This window comes from Pongo abelii, chromosome 6 (assembly GCF_028885655.2).
Source record: "Pongo abelii isolate AG06213 chromosome 6, NHGRI_mPonAbe1-v2.0_pri, whole genome shotgun sequence".
Lineage (NCBI taxonomy): Eukaryota > Metazoa > Chordata > Mammalia > Primates > Hominidae > Pongo > Pongo abelii.
In genome coordinates this window covers 75,579,957-75,598,438 of record NC_071991.2, presented here as the reverse complement: position 1 = coordinate 75,598,438, position 18,482 = coordinate 75,579,957, and positions in this window count along the sequence as shown.

The window sequence follows — 18,482 nt, the reverse complement described above, 5'->3', positions numbered from 1 at the left end:
AAAAGGTGTTGCCCTGGGGACTGGCTGAGAGAAATTACAGGTAAGTGAAAAGTAAATGTAAGCATAGGCTTCATGATTAAGCCAAATATATATTGACTTATATAAATCAAATTAACAAATAGAAGTTTGCATTTGTTATTTAATGAATGAAATTTAAAACGTATATAAATGTATACACATTTTGAAAAGTATCCTAAATATGTGAATATTTCAGAGTTTAAGAACAAGGGCACTAAATTACTCATATATTTGATTCATTTCTCTAGTTCACTTTTCATTTGTAAACACTACATAAGACCTTTCTACAAGATTATTTTTAGCCTTTTTAGACAGGTAGTGAAAAGTATAATGAGCTAATTTATCTAAAATACTCCAATTGCTGAGATAACTGACTCCTTTTAACATTTTTTCATTAATTATAATAGATTTTTAATTACCATTGGAAGGTTTTATAATTAGTTAACATCTAGTTATATAATCAGTGACCCTAAGCTTTCTAATTGACATAACACCTAAAAATTACTCAAAGCATGTTGTAGTGTTGCTTCATGTCAATGAATGGAACCTGAATTCCATTTATTTTAGAGAGGATAGGCTAGTGAAATTTATCAAGGATGTGCTGTGGCTTAATGCTTTTTTGGCACACCTATGAATGTCCTTGTAGAGGCTAGAAAAAGGAAATTGACAAAGAAGTTTGTGATTTATATATACTATAGACCCATTATTAGCTAGGGTGAATGAAGTGAGTTTATCAACTCACTTCATTTGTTTTAATTGACAATTACATAATATCAAATTATAACAATATACTTTTCTATAATTTTCAATGGTAAAAATAGTAAACCTGAAAGGAAATGGAATTCAATAATTTAAATTTTAAGAGCAATTTGTTAACAGAATTGATTTTTCCCAATTCTTGTAGCTTTGCAACCAATGACAAGTCATATTTCAATAAACATAAATTAGAGAAAATCTAGAAATATTTTGATGAGCATTGTTGCCATATGCAATGATTGTGTATATCCAATCTACATACCATTGTGCTTCAACTCCATAAACTGTTTTTATTTTTCTCCTGAAGAAAGTTACAAAAAAAATAAAGTTTTATGCACTTGCCAAAAAGCAGTGTTTAAGTTACCAAACTGGTCATCATTTCTACCCCCGGCTCTAATTTGCTTTAGTTAGCCAATTAATTTCCAGAATCCCAATGTATATTAAACTGTGTTGAACTGCTCATAGTCCAGAAATTACTTCTCTGTATCTGCCTATCTTAACTCACCATTTGGATCCCATTTGTTTGACTTGCTCTTTTCAAACTCTCTTTTGGTGCCAAATTGCCCAAATACTGTTTAGTACTAAATTTTTGGCTGACCTTTTTTACCTAATTAGGTGTTCAAAAGACTTTATCCTGCATGTACCAAATATATACTATCATATCAAGTATCCCAAGGCCTGTTTTAAAGGAAGGGATAATAAGAGTACCTTTTAATAATCTGTACATCATATATGCAATACATTAGCAATGGAACACTTATGAATTTGGTAAAAGGCCAGGGCATAATTATTTGCTAATTAGCTAGAATAGTCCAACATTTAGGATATAGCGCTTCTTACAGGACATTTCATTGTACAATTTGAAAAGAAAAGTAATGATCACTTAATTATGTAATAACTATTCTTGTTTTGGAGTTATCTGTTTAGGCAGTTTCATAATGGTATCCAGAGCTAAAGTACTTTATATGTTATGTCATCTTTTATTTCATGTTGAAATCTCCTCAGGGTATGAAATACAAAATGACAGTGATTCAAAGTTGGACAATAATGTGCATTTCTAGGTCCAGTGTTTTTGTGCTGCTAGGTGTGAGTTCTTAAAAATATTTACTACAAATTATACTGATCTATGCTTATCATTAATTAAGAATTTCTGATTTTTTATTTGTAATATTTTTTACTCACAGATATTTTGTTAATAAATGCATTTAATCCTTCACTGTAAATATCATTTCTGCAGCATTGCAACAAAATTCAGCCTTTGAGTATTTTAAAATACATTTTAAAAACTATTTTTATATAAAGTTAATACAAAATTATTTATATCTCTCTCCTTAATAGTAGAAAATGACTTTAAGTGATTAAAACAAAGGATAACTTTTTTTTTCTAAGACATCCTCTTGAAGTTAAAGATGGCTTGTGTATCTTCCGTTCTTGAACTAATGAATGATGTTTCCCAAGAGGCCTGAGCCAAACTGTAACCAGTCCAGCACCTTTGACTCCATTTAGAATGGAAGAATTGAAGATTCTTAATAAGTTTGTTGTACACTTAAGAAAATATAGTAAATAAATATAACAGAAAGGATCTTCAGAAAAGGCGATGGATTTTCATAGGGCCATTTTAAGTTAGTCTTAAGTGGCTTTGTCAACAGAGAAATCTGAGGAGTGTTGCTACTAAAAGCAAAAAACATTAACACATTGCAGAACAGTTAAATGTTAATGCTTTTCCTTGGCTAATTCTCTAAACTAGTTCTAAAAAGTAATTAGCGGTTTTCTATTATATACCAAAAAACCCCACATTTTCAAACTTACACCACTGCTTTGTATTTGGCACAATATGTGTGGGCAACATCGGGATAAGAAGTAAAAGCAAACTACATCGTTGCATTCAGATGGTTACAAATAATGCACAAAAATGAACATGACTTCCCCATTTACAGATTTTGATGTTAGATTCAGATGGAAAAAGTTGTGAAGAAAACTTCTGACAAATGTTCATGCTTATCCAGAGAAGTTCACTATATACCAGCTATGCTTTTGTAAAAGTAATCTCTTTCTAATTTGATCCTATCATTTCTATGATACAAGTTATCTAATAACCACATGCAACTGCTTATAAAACCGCAATTTAAAGAACTACAAACCACTGCTCAATGAAATAAAAGAGGATACAAACAAATGGAAGAACATTCCATGCTCATGGATAGGAAGAATCAATATTGTGAAAATGGCCATACTGCCCAAGGTAATTGATAGATTCAGTGACATTCCCATCAAGCTACCAATGACTTTCTTCACAGAATTGGAAAAAACTACTTTAAAGTTCATATGGAACCAAAAAAGGGCCCACATTGCCAAGACAATGCTAAGCAAAAAGAACAAAGCTGGAGGCATCATGCTACCTGATTTCAAACAATACAACAAGGCTAGAGTAACCAAAACAGCATGGTACTGGTACCAAAACAGAGATATAGACCAATGGAACAGAACAGAACCCTCAGAAATACTACCACACATCTACAACCATCTGATCTTTGACAAACCTGACAAAAACAAGAAATGGGGAAAGGATTCCCTGTTTAATAAATGGTGCTGGGAAAACTGGCTAGCCATATGTAGACAGCTGAAACTGGATCCCTTCCTTACACCTTATACAAAAATTAATTCAAGATGGATTAAAGACTTAAATGTTAGACCTAAAACCATAAAAACCCTAGAAGAAAACCTAGGCAATACCATTCAGTTCATAGGCATGGACAAGGACTTCATGTCTAAAACACCAAAAGCAATGGCAACAAAAGCCAAAATTGACAAATGGGATCTAATTTTACACTAAAGAGCTTCTGCACAGCAAAAGAAACTACCATCAGAGTGAACAGGCAACCTACAAAATGCGAGAAAATTTTTGCAATCTACTCGTCTGACAAAGGGCTAATATCCAGAATCTACAAAGAACTCAAACAAATTTACAAGAAAAAAACAACCCCATCAAAAAGTGGGCGAAGGATATGAACAGACACTTCTCAAAAGAAGACATTTATGCAGCCAACAGACACATGAAAAAATGCTCATCATCACTGGCCATCAGAGAATTGCAAATCAAAACCACAGTGAGATACCATCTCACACCAGTTAGAATGGCAATCATTAAAAAGTCAGGAAACAACAGGTGCTGGAGAGGATGTGGAGAAATAGGAACACTTTTACACTGGTGGTGGGACTGTAAATTAGTTCAACCATTGTGGAAGACAGTGTGGCGATTCCTCAAGGATCTAGAAGTAGAAATACCATTTGACCCAGCCATCCTATTACTGGGTATATACCCAAAGGATTATAAAACATGCTGCTATAAAGGCACATGCACACGTATGTTTATTGTGGCACTATTCACAATAGCAAAGACTTGGAACCAAACCAGATGTCCATCAATGATAGACTGGATTAAGAAAATGTGGCACATATACACCATGGAATACTATGCAGCCAGAAAAAATGATGAGTTCATGTCCTTTGTAGGGACATGGATGAAGCTGGAATCCATCATTCTCAGCAAACTATCACAAGGACAGAAAACCAAACACCGCATGTTCTCACTCATAGGTGGGAATTGAACAATGAGAACACCTGGACACAGGAAGGGGAACGTCACACACTGGGGCCTGTCGTGGGGTGGGGGGATGGGGGAGGGATAGCATTAGGAGATATACCTAATGTAAATGACGAGTTAATGGGTGCAGCACACCAACATGGCACATGTATACATATGTAACAAACCTGCACGTTGTGCACATGTACCCTAAAACTTAAAGTATAATAAAAAGAAAGAAAAATATAACTCAAAAAAAAAAAAAACACAGAAGTTTGGATTAAGGTTACACTGCAGAAAGTGGCAGAGTCCAAATTCAAACTCCTGCTAAGTTATTCTACTCTCATCTTGGCTGGCTCTCTTTGTGTTAGCAGTATAGAAAGAAAAATAGGCCTATTTCAGCAATGCATGCAAGACAACACTTCATAAGGGTTCAAGGGATGAATTGACTCTCTCCTATAGGACTCTTTCTGCCAAATATAGGTTTCTGGCTGCTGCTCTTCTCCTAATTCCACCCTTCCTTGCCTTCTCTGTCAGAGTAATTGTTATGATTATTTATTTGTCATAGTATTATTTCATTATTCTTTTAAGGTTCATGGGATCTGCAGTGATGTTCTTTCTTCATTTCTGATATTAATAATTTGTGTTCTCCTTTTTTCATAGCTTTGCAAAGAGATTTATTAATTTTATCAATTTTTCATATAAGTAGCTTTTAATTTTGTTGATTTTTCTCTATTGCTTTCCTGTTTTCAATTTCATTGATGGAAATCTTTTTTATTATTTTCTTTCTTCTGCTTACTTTGGATTTCATTTACTCTTCTGCTAGTCTCCTAAGGGTGAAATTGTAGATTCCTGATTTAGATCCTTCTTCTTTTCTAATCTACTTATTTAATGCTATAAGTGTTCCTCTAAGCACTGGTTTGGCTACATCCCACAAATTTTGATAAGTTGTGTTTTCATTTTTATTAAGTTCAAAATATTTTAAATTTTCTTTTGAGATTTCTTATTTAACTCATTTATTTTATTTACGGGTATATACTGTATAATTTTTAGATATTTGGGGATTTTCCAGTTGTCTTTCTGGTATTGATTTCTAATTCAATCTCATTGTAGTCTGAAAACCAATATTGTATGATTTCTATTCTTTTAAATTATTAAGATGTGTCTTATTACCCAAATGTGGTCTGTTTAGTTGAATGTTCCACGTGAGCCTGGGAAGAACGCATATTCTGCTGTTATTGAATGAAGTAGATTACAGATGTTCATTATATCCAGATGACTGATGGCATTATTAAGTTCAACTATGTCCTTATGAATTTTCTGCCTGCTGGATCTGTCCCTTTCTGATAGAAGGATGTTGAAGTCTCCAACTGTGATACTGAATTAATCTATTTCTCCATGCAGTTCTATCATTTACATAGTTTGATGCTCTATTGTCAGATGTATACACATTAAAAATGTTATTTTTCATGAAAAATTAATCGTTTTATCATTGTATAATGCCCCTCTTTATCCCTAATAACTTTCCTCACTTTGAAATCTGCTCTGTCAGAAATCAACATAGCTATCCCACTTTCTTTTGATTAGTGTTAGTATGGTGTGTTTTTCTCCTCCATCTATTTACTTCCAATTTATAAGTGTCATTATATGTGTCTTTATACTTAAAGTGGGTTTCTTATAGACAATGTATATTTGTGTTTTAGTTTTTGATCCATTCTGAAAAATCTCGGTCTTTTAATTGGTGCATTTAGATTGTTAATATTCTAAATGACTATGGATATAGTTGGATTAATATTTACTATATTTGCTTAATATTGGATTAATATTTACTATATTTTACTATATTTTAAAAGAAGTTTTCTTGTCCTTGTTCTTTGTCTCTATTTTTGATTCTACCCTTTTTCTGCCTATGTGGTGTTAATTAAGCATTTATATGGTTACATTTTCTCTCCTTTCTCAGCAGATAAGTTGTAGTTCTTTTTTTACATTTTAATTAGTAGCCCTAGTTTGCAATATATATGTACGAGTAACCTAAGTACACTTTTGAATAATACTATACCACTTCATGTGAATGAGAGTACTTTATAATAACAAAATAATCATAATTCCTCCTTCTCATTTCTTCTATCATTGCTGTCTTTCATTTTACTTATACATAAGCATATATAACAATGCGTAAAAAACAAGTTTTTATTTTACCTGTACTTATCCCCTCTCTAATATTCTTCCTTTCTTTATTGCATCCACGTTTCTGACCTATATTATTTTTCTTCTCTCTAAAGAACTTATTTTAACATTTCTTGCATGATGGGTCTACTGGTACCAAATTCCTTCATTTTTGTTTGTCTGATAAAGTATCTTTTTCTCCTTGCCTTTTGCGGGATAATTTTGCAGGGAGCAGAATTCTAGATTAGTGGGGAATTTTTGTGCTCTGAACACTTTAAATATTTTACATCACTCTATTCTTGTTTGAATGGCTTCTGAGAAGGCAGATATACTTTTCTTTGCTCTTCTACAAATAAGAAGTCCCCCAAACCATGGGTGAATTGGGAATTAATTCATAAGTACATACTGGGTGATTTCCTAAGTAAATTTTTCCCAGTCACTAAGTCTTTGTGTTTAGTATGGAGTTAATTTTATTAGTTAAATGTTTTTGGTTGTTATTTTTCCCCAGTATTTCTAATTGATTTTCTTATATATCTTACTTTTCTAGTTTCATTTTGTTTTGCCTTTTGTGCAGTCTTTTGTAAAGGGAAGATAGCCCTTTACTTATCTGATTAAGCAATTTTAACATATATTTTGAAGTCTTTATCACATATTTCCTCAAAGCTATTTTTCTGGAATTTATTCATTTTCTGGTTATTGATTTTATTGACTTTGTGAGCAATTTTTAAAATCATGGATCTCAAAATTTTAACAAAGAGACCTGTTTAGAGGATTGTTTCCACACTTCTAAATTCTTTGCTTTTACTCCTCCTCATCTAACATTTTATGATTCCCGTTGTCTGCTCCCAAGACTCTCCAGTCAGAAACAGGCTTTAAAGTTGTATTTTTGGGCTCCTGTGACATGGTTAAATCAAGAATATCAAAGATCCAGGTAAAATACTCCTGTTGCTTGGTATCATTACACGTTGAATGGCTTTATCTGTGTCTTCCTGCTTTTATAAGTCTACCTTGATGATGATGGTTGGAAATAGTATTTTTGATGATTTGCTCCTTTTTATTGTTTATTTTAATTATTATCTATTCACATGTAAGGAGGTTCATTCTCAGCATCTGACTCCAAAAAGTGAATTAGAGACCTATTGTCAAATGTCAAATCCCTTTGAACTCTTACCTTGAATGAATTAAAACACTGGTATCTATTTCCTTTTTTAAGCTAAGAACACAGTGATTTCATGATTCAATCTCACTCACAATTTTGTAGTTTTATTTTATTTCTTATGTTCTGAACCTATTTATTTTTTCTTGTTCCTATTTTTATTTTACCTATCACTGGAGCTAAGTGGGTGAATCAAATGTATTCTATGGAGTCATCGTGTTGGATGTCTGAAATTCATGTTTATAGTATAAGCCTCTTTATTTCTTATCTTTTATTTGTTATTGGAGAGACACTGTTAATCACTGGTTTTAAATCACATTTTGTCTCATTATATCAAGGATACAACTTTAAAAGTTAGAAAATAGTTTTTTCGTTATTGTAAACGTACCTAAAAGGTAGGGGTTTCTTTGCTGTGGAATTTTAAAAATTACTTCTGATAGATAGCTTTTGGCCTGAATTTTCTATATATTTTCTTGTCATTGCAATGACTAGTATAAGAGATAATGTGGTACTAAAATATACTAATCTCAGAAGAGTATGTGGCTTACATTAAACCCTTACAAAAAATGAAATATGTATTTAATAAGACTTTCATTGAGCAAATAGGAACATTTTAAATTAGTAATGTTCCCTACAGAATGCTAGGTAATGTAGGGATATTATGTTAATATTTGGCTAAATTTATATGAAAACTTTATTTGTATAACTTAACATATTTTAATTAGTTGTGGACTTCTCTTTATAACATTCTTCCTTAAATGATTAATATATTTTGCTTTGAGAAATGGCACATTAAATGTGCATGCACATACCTGAAGAGTTTAATGGATTTATGATTATTAAAACCAATGCATCTATAAAAATTGTTTGACCATTGGGTTTAATGTAAAAGGTCAGAGGGTTCTAGGTTTAAAAATTCTTATTTTTAAGGCTCACTAGAGAAGCTGTAAAAATCTACCTTCCAGGAGAGAGAATTGTAGTTCAGATGTTTACCAACCTTGGCTTTTTAACCTCTGAAATTTTAAAGGACAGTTGTGCTACTTAACGCACTTTTATATTTCTCGATGGGAAAGTGCATTTTCCTCCTACTAAAACCAAGAATTCCTACAAAATTCCTCTTTGAGCTCAATGCAAGAGTGAAATATATACCTTTATAAAAGAATGTGTGAGGCAAAAGACTATTTTATATAAAGAATTGTTTCTTGTGTGGATAAAAGATTTTTGAAAAGTGTATAGGTACCACGATACTACGCTGAATTCTTTTTCTTCTATTTCTCTTTTGGTGAGGGGAGCATACACGTAATATTTTGATACATGCATAGAATGTGTAATGATTGAGTCAGCATATTTAAGGTATTTAAGGTACTCAAGTAATTATAATTTCTATGTGTTGGGAACATTTCAAGCCCTCCCTTCTAGCTATTTTGAAATATACAACACATTGTTTTTAACTCTCGTCACTCTACTCTGCTATCAAACATTAAAACTTATTCCTTTTATCCAACGGTGTGCTTGTGCCCAATTAACCAATAGCTCTTCATCACACACACCACCACACACACATACATTCTGCAGCCTCTGTTAACTATCATTCTGCTCTCTGCATTCATGAAATCAACTTTCTTAGCTCCCACATATGAGTAAAAACATGCAATATTCATCTTTCTGTACCTGGCTTATTTCACTTAACATCATGGGCTCTGGTTCCATACATGTTGCTACAAATGACAGAATTTCACTCTTCTTTATGACCAAGTAGTATTCCAATGGGTATATAAACCATATAGTCTTTATTCATTTATCTGTTGAGGGACACTTAGGTTGATGCCATATTTTGGCTATTGTGAATACTGCTGCAATAAACTAGAGTGAAAATATCATTTTGACATACTGAGTTCCTCTACTTTGAATAAATATCTAGTAGCAGAAGTGCTAGATCATATGGTAGTTCATTTTTTTGTGTTTTGAGAAACTTCCATGCTGTTTTTCATAATGTCTATACTAATTTACATTTCCACCAACAGTGTTTAAGATTTTTTTTTCTCTGCATCTTCACCAGCATTGTTTTTTGTTGTTGTTGTTGTTGTTGTTGTTTGTGTTTAAACATTTTAAATAATAGCCATGCTAACTGGAATAAGATGATATTTCATTGTGGTTTTAATTTGCATTTCTCTGATGATCAGCGATGTGGAACTTTCTTTCATATAGTTGTTGGCAATCGGTCTTCTTTTGAGAAATATCTAATTCATCCCTTTGGACCACTTTATAATGGACTTGCTTTTTTGCTGTTGAGTTGCTTGTATTCTTTGTATATTCTGGATGTTAGTTCCTTGTTGGATAAATATTTTCTCATATTCAACAGATTGTGTCTTTATTCTGTTAATGTTTCCTTTGCTGTGCAGAAAATTTTTAGTTTAATATAGTCCAACTTTTGTTTTAGTTGACTGTGCTTTTGAGTTCTTAGCCATAAAATATTTGCCTAGACCGATGTCCTGGAGTTTTTTCCCTATGTTTTCTTTTAGGAATTTTATAGTTTCAGGTCTTACATTTATATCTTTAGTTGATTTTGAGTTAATTTCTATATATTGTGAGAGATATGGGATCTAATTTTATTATTGTGCTTATGAATATGCAGTTTTTCCAATAGCATTCATTTTAGAAGGTGTCTTTTTCCAATCTATGTTCTTGGTGCATTTGTTGAAAATCAGTTGATTTTGAATACATGGGTTTATTTCTGGGTTCACTATTTTGTTCAATTGATCTATATGTCTGTTTTTATACCAATACCATGCTATTTTGGTTACAATATCTTTGTAATATATTTTGCAGTCAGGTAGGGTAAATTGCTTTGGCTATTAAGGCTCTTTTTAAATTCCATTCAAATTTTAGAATTTTTTTTTTCTATTTCAGTGAAAATGACATAGATATTTTGATAGGGATTTCATTGAATCTGTAGATTGATTTGAATTGTGTGGTCATTTGAATGATATTAAATCTTCTGATCCATGGGCATGAGATGTCTTTCCATTTCTTTCTGTTCTCTTTAATTTCTTTCATCAGCATTTTGCATTTTTTCTTTTAGAGGTCTTTCACCTCCTTGGTTAAATTTGTTCCACAATATTTTAATTTTTTGTAGCTATTATAAATGGGAATGCCTTTTTTTTCTTTCTCAGTTATTTCATTATTGGTGTATTAATCAGTACTCATGCTGCTATAAAGAACTGCCCAAGACTGAGTAATTTACAAAGAAAAGAGGTTTAATTGACTCACAGTTCTGCCCAGCTGGGGAGGTTTCAAAATACTTACAATCATGGTGGAAGGGTTAGCAAACATGTCCTTCTTCATATGACAGCAGGAGAGAAAAGAATGAGAACCAGGTGAAGGGGGAAGCTCCCTTAGAAAGCCATCAAATCTTGTGAGAACTTACTATCACGGGAATAACATGAGGAAAACCTCCCCCATTATTTAATTACCTCCCACCAGGTCCCTCCCACAACATATGGGGATTATGAGAACTACAATTCAAGATAAGATGTGGGTGAGGACACAGCCAAATCATATTAATTGGCTTATAGAAAACTGATTTTTGTATGTTGATTTTGTATCCTGCAATGACACTGAATTTATTTATCAAATGTAAGAGGTTTTCGGTGGAGTCTTTAAGTTTTTCTAAATATATGATCATGTCATCTTCAGAGAGGGACAATTTGGATTCCGCCTTTCCTTTTTGAATTTTTTTTTCATTTACTTTCTCTCTTTTTCCTCTTCTCTGATTATCATGGCAGGAACTTTCAGCACTATTTTGAATAGGAATGGTGGCAAAAGTGGACATCTTTGTCTTGTTCTAGTTCTTAAAGGAAAGGCTTTCAGCTTTTCCCCATTTAGTATGATGTTAGCTGTGATTGTGCCATATATGGCCTTTATGATGTTGAGGAAAGTCCCTTCTATGCCGAGTTCGTGGAGATTTTTTATCATTAAAGGCTCTTAAACTTTATCAAATGTTTTTTTCTGCATCTATTGAGATAATCATATAATTTTTGTCCTTCATTCTGTTGTGATATATTGTATTTATTGATTTGCATATGTTGAACTATCTTTGCACCCCACTTGATCATGGTGTCTTATCTTTTTGATGTGCTGTTGGATTCAGTTTGCTGGTATTTTGTTAAGAATATTTATGTCTATGTTTATCAGGGATATTGGCCATTAGGTTCCCTTTTTGTTCTTGTGTCTTTGTCTGGTTTTGATATTAGGATAATTCTGGCTTTGTAGCATAAATTAGGAATAATTTCCTCCTCTTAAAATTTTTGGAAAAGTTTTAGGATAATTGCTGTTCTTCTTCATATGTTTGGTGGAATTCAACAGTGATGCCATCTAGTCCGGGCCTTTTCTTTGTTGGAAGACATTTTATTACTAATTAAATCTTTCTAGTTGTTATTGGTCAGTTCAGATTTTCTATTTATTTCTGATTCAGTCCTGGCAGGTTGTATTTGTATAGAAACTTACTTATTTTCTCTAGGTTTTCCAGTTGAAATTTATTTTATCATCAATGTTTTTCCTGCCATTCTTTAATAAGAAAGACAGGCATTAATAACTATTTAGCACCAAATATATGTCAGGACACTTCTAAACATGTTGTATTTTTTTCAATTTTACCTTCAGAAGAATCCTCAAATATTGGTTGCTATCCCCATATTTAGGTGAGGATAGGGAAGTATAGCTAAAGTTTAATCTGGGTCTCTTCATCTCTACATTGGAAAGAGAACTGGTCTCTTCCACTTCTATGGTGGAGATGAACTTTCCACCATAAAAATAAATGCATGTATCTGGCTATTGACATAAATTATTAATTAGCCCACCTTGTATCAAAAGTATTTCTCATGTTTAATAAGTAAGGAAAATTAAATTATATAATACATTTACTTTAGAAATAAATTTTAAATCAAACATTGTAGTGGGGCTTGGAATGAGAATTTCCACAGCCAACGCTACAGTCAAAGAACAAAAAGAGCAAGGTTTTGTTTCTTTATTAGTGCAAAAGCACTTACATATTGGTATGAAGTTGTTTAACCCCGTAAGAGGAGAGACAGTATAGAAGACACTGCACAAAATGTAACAGATTCCAGAAATGAGTACACCAATAAGAGAAAGCTGTGCTGCTGATTTTATTTTTCTGTATTTGACAGAAATGCATCAATCAACAAACTTAGATTTGTTGTACTGATTGTCTGGAAGTATAGTTTCCTTACTGCTAAGTATAGGTTAATTTTTGTTGCTTTTTTCTTTTACTGTATGCTACTTCCAAATATATCTATGATTTCTGCAGGGCAAGAGTGATAGGAGTGGGCTCAATATGTGGTTAAGTCTTAACAGTGGACAGGAAGCATGCTTAAGGTCACCATTCTTCAGTGTTGAAGATTCAGAGACCATGATCTTGTTCTCTTTTCTCATCTGTCCTCTTGCCTTATCATCTCTTTTTGGTCCTTCCCTCAACTCTTCCTTCTCTTTAGTCTCTCTTCTATTCACTTTCTATTCTATAACTTTCTATTCTATTCTGTTTGAGAGGCAAAAAGAATAATAATAATTCTGGAGCCTTCATTATTTTTGAAAATATTCTTTGATTTCCTCAGACAATGTATTCCACAAATAAATTTTCTTCCCTTGAAAGTTCTTTATAGAGACCTGACACCAATACAATTTCTTTAATTTGCTCTATGTCGTAAATTTTAAGTGTTTTACAAAGTTGAGGTGCTTAAGATAATTATCAAACTAATATAATAAGGAGGGAGAACATGTTAAAAATAAATCAAGTAGTTTAACTACATATAGTATCATAAACCTTAAAAGACCTTAAAAAAGTCTCCACCTATTAATTTAGAATAAGTAAAAACTGATAATAGAGTGACATGGATAATGTTTAAGCCCATGTACTATTAGTATCATAATTTATTGGTCACAAGTAAAAATATATTTTATGTAAAATTTTTATCAAATTTTACCTTGCTAAAACTATAGTTTATTAAAAGTAAAATAATTTATACTGTATGTCCACACTTAGTGAACTTCAAGTCCAATGGACTGGAGAAATCATAACCTTGATTACTACATCAAAAATGACTTCAATGAAATAAATTACATGGCTTCCTTGATGTTATCTAGTTACTTCTTGGTATCAATTTAGGTATAAATATGCTAATATATTTTAGTTATATATAGGAAATAAGCAAATATGCTAAGCATTTATCTTTCTTTCAACTTATATTGTTCAAGAAGAGACTTAATAAAAGAGAATATGATGCAGTAAATTATAAATGTCATTGGAAAAACATGAGAGCCATGCATATAAAGGTGTTGAAAATGAGCAAAGGTCTCTAGAGATTAGAAAGAGTATAATGTAGGATAATATGTTAAAGAAAATGCATTCCATTATTTTCTTTCTTATCATAGATATTTTATAAAATGATAGAGAAGAAAATATGTTATAGTGAGATATGTTTTAATTAAAATATTACATTGACAATTTATTAATAGAGGTAATTCTAGATGGTATTTGGTTATGAATTTGTTTCCTTTAAAAAGGCTCTCTAGTCTACAAAATATATGAACATCATTTTTGGCAAAATACAGTGAGTATGCTTCATATCCTTATCTGTGAACCACTCTTGTTTCTATTTACTATGACTATTTCCAGAATTTATGGTTTTACATTTGTCACCGCCTGCACAATGGAACTGCTACTTTTATAAAGACCTGTATATCACTGTAGCTGTAACTAAGTTTTCATTGTTGTTTTTAGTTGTTGTCTCTCTTGCTTAAAGACTCTGGCTATTTATCTCAGAGCACATACAGAAATTGAAATGTACAAAAGCGGAAGTTATTAAATAGAGACCACACAAGATACCCACTCTACTTGAATGAAGGCCTTTTCATGACATCAATTCAGCTGCAGTATCTTCAGTTCTTAAAGTGGGGAAGCCAGAATCTCTAGACAAGGGAAGAAGGGCTTATGAGTTGTGTTCTGGTAGGTGTAAGAAATGGTAAGTCTCATCCCCAAGGACATGGTTAAAAAAAAATTTGAGTGGCATTTTTGGAATGGGACCTAGGTTTCTCCATTTTTAAAAAGCTCCAAAGAGCTAAAAATACTTAACAACAAACATTGAGTAACAAGCGTATAGTGAACTAGTCTGAAACTGCATATGAAGTACATGGTGTTTTCTTAGATTCTTGGTTTATTTAGTGTTACTGTGAAAGTCAGTGGAGACTGAGGCATTCTCCTGAACTCCCAGCCTCTCCAGCTACCTTTTATTCTTGCAACTAAATTCATAAAATTAATACTCAAGCTCAGTGTTGACTGAATCAGAAACAACTGTAGATCAAACTCGCACTGCTTTAAGGTTGAAAATGTTTTTTGACACACACACACATGCAAGGTAATAAGAATCACAAATGACAGGTAATTCAGGAAGCAGCTGCAGATACAAAACAAAGCAAAACTTCACATAATCATTTATTGTAGATCTCCTAAGCCATACATTCAATATTTCACATTTTTGTTACTTTGCAGTAGCATTGTTAAAATATAAGTATATAGTCACTGGTAATAAATTTAAAATGTTTAAATTTAAAGTGTAGGGACCAATGGAAACATTTCCGTTTGTCCTCTGAAATTTTGCTGTAAAATTAACTCACAAAAGACTGATTGATTTGAGCAAAGGCATACAAATGTATCAACATGCACATGGGGAAGAACCACAGAGTGATTATGTAACCCCAACCTTCGAGTGTGGTTCAGAAGCATATATGCCATACTGAGATTACAGAATGTATGAGGCTTGGCTCTGGCAAAACAGGTTACAGGAGGGAAAAAGAGGAGACCTGGCTAGCAAAGATGGTTTTGTTGTGTAGGTGGAATCCCACAGGTAGCAGCCCTCAAAAGATGTAGTAAATGTTTCTTTGAGATCTTGAAAGCTGTCTTTTATTTGTTATTGGGGAGACACTGTTAATCACTGGTTTTAAATCCACATTTTATCTCATTATATCAAGGATATAACTTTAAAAATTAGAAAATAGTTTTTTCATCATTGTAAACATACCTGAAAGGTAGGAATTTTGCTTTGGAAGTTTAAAAATTACTTTTGATAGATAGCTTTTGGCCTGAATTTTCTATTTATTTTCTTGTCATTGCAATGACTAGTATAAGAGATAATGTGGTACTAAAATATGCTAATCTCAGAAGAGTATGTGGCTTACATTAAACCCTTACAGAAATTAATGTTTGTTAGGGTTCCACAAGGGAAGGCCTCAGAGAAACCTGGCCACATCGATGCACATTTTCTAGAGATGCAAATCTCCCCCACAAAAGACAGCTTTGCAGGGCTCATTCTGTTTACAAGCCCTCTTAATAGCAGTGTCAAAATATGTTAAATAAGTATATTTTGGGGTGAAATATTTTGATTTCCTTCAAAAGCATAACTCTGAACAAATGCAAGAATAAACAGGAACAGAACCACAGTATGATAACATACCTAATCAAGGAAGGCACTTTTTTATAGCTTGGAATGCATTACTTTTTCTCTGTGATTCTTGGGTAATGCAGAAGTTCAGAACTCCTCAAATTAAATTAGGAAAATGTGTTCTGAATTTGCACAATTCTATTATGTTTTGTGTCCTGCCACTTTAGCCATAGAATGGACATCAGTCTTCATTGAAATATCATAAGACCCCTGCATGAGCAAATTTGATTGAACTTTCTGTTTGCTAAGTTATTGCGTTTCTTACATTCATTTAGAAATGTAAGTAATAATGAATGCTTTTAAACAAAGAATTTTAACATTTCTTACTTTTACAGTTTGTGGGACTATAGACTGCAATTTTTGTGAAGAATTTAAGTATGAGAAGGAATGCTTGTGCCAGAAAAAAAGTCCAAGAAAGACTTACTATCATGGAAAACCAGGAGATAACTCTAAAGAAAAACGATGCTTACAAACTCAAGAGCTCAAAATGATATGAAATTCCTACTCTCTAGCCCCTCTTACTACACATGCAGCTATGGACAAACAATTTAACCACTGTAAACTTTAGTTTTCTTACCTGTAAAACAATGAAGGTGATGATCATGCCTGTGTCATGGAGTAGTTCTTGGAGTTAAATTCTAGCATAATGTCTCCTCCATAGAAAAGACTCTCTGCAATCACATTTCATTTTTTTGAAAAAAAAAAAAAAAAGCATTGAGTATGTAGAAGCCAGGAATGCTGCTAAACATCTACAATGCACGAGACAGCATCTATGAAACCACCCCTGCCACAATATAGAAGTTTCTGGCCTAAAATGTCAATAGCGTCACTGTTAAGAAATTCTGGTTTAATCTATACATTTTAGCAGAGTATAATTTTCTCTGCAGAAAAATATTTATAATTTTATTATGTAATTTGGAAACTAGAAGAAATTCTTCTGTGAATGATTTGTAGAAAACTTTTATTAACTAATAATATCTAAAGGAATAAAAGATAATGATGTTTATGTCTCTGTTTAAGCCTTGAGTAATCAACAAACCCCTCAGAAATGCACAAAACTTCAATTTTTTTAGTCTCTTAAATAGACAATTAGGGTCTTAAAATTGTTGATATAAATGGTGATTTATTGTTTTACATCTCAATTTCTTAGACTGTTACTCACTTCAAAAGAAACTGACTTTGCTACAATGGTACTTACGTCACCAGGTAAGAACTTACATAAAATAATTATAAAACTAACTTTTAGTAACAAATACAATCCAATAATAACACTACTATCCAAAAGAAAAGTATTTAATGGTCAACACAATTTCAGGTCTGCATTTCAAAATGTTTTTCCTGAATCTTTTATTCTTCCTTTTCTGTGACAGTCTTACTAATGCATCAGTACAAAATAATTATTTAACTGTTTTGCAATCCAAGGAACACATTATGATCAATTGGGGAAATATAAAGCTACCCACCATGAGATCCCACCCACTAACAAATGAAATCAGAATCACTTTGTGAAATGTCTAATATCAGAGTCTTTTTTAGGTCCCCCCCAGGTGATTCTCACATGTTCTATGATTGAGAACTTACAGGGCAAGTAGGTCTTACTATCTGCTTATGCAAAGGATAAGTAAATTAGTATGGAAACAGTAGTTTCATTGGCTAATGCCCATTCTTACAGTAATCAAAGCAAAAATTGCACCAAAGTTAAACAAGCAGGGAAGATTTTATTCAAGGCTATGCAATAGGGGAGAGAGACAAAAATGCAGTCAAAACTCCACTAAACAAAAAGCAGAACAGATTGTAAGGGCTGGGGCAGGAAGATGTTAGGCCTTACCCAACAGAGAGTAAGCTGTCTCTTACCTCCATGACAGAATGTAATTTCACACTTTGGAACAAAGGGTCCACCTTAGACTCCTACTCTCTCATAGAGACTGTAAGATAGAGGTGGTATCTCCTTCAGCATGTACATTTTAAAGTTTCAAAGAAATGGCTCCACTAGTAGGTCCTCGAGAATGACACTGTTGGGTTGTAAAACTGTCAAGAAGCTTTTAAAATGATTTGTACATGAAAAGGGCATAGAAAGCATTTACAAGTTTTATAAAGTAAATAAGGAAAAGGAGGTCAGACCCTTGAATCAGAAAGAAGGCTGCCTAAAGTTTAGCCATGCTGAGGATAATATTAAGGCCTCTTTAGACACAGATAATGAGGTGTTTTGTTTTTTCTTAGAAAGGGTTCTCTCAAATTTTGCTTCATCTTATATATACCTGTGAGTTTTATAAAAATACTGATATCTGGT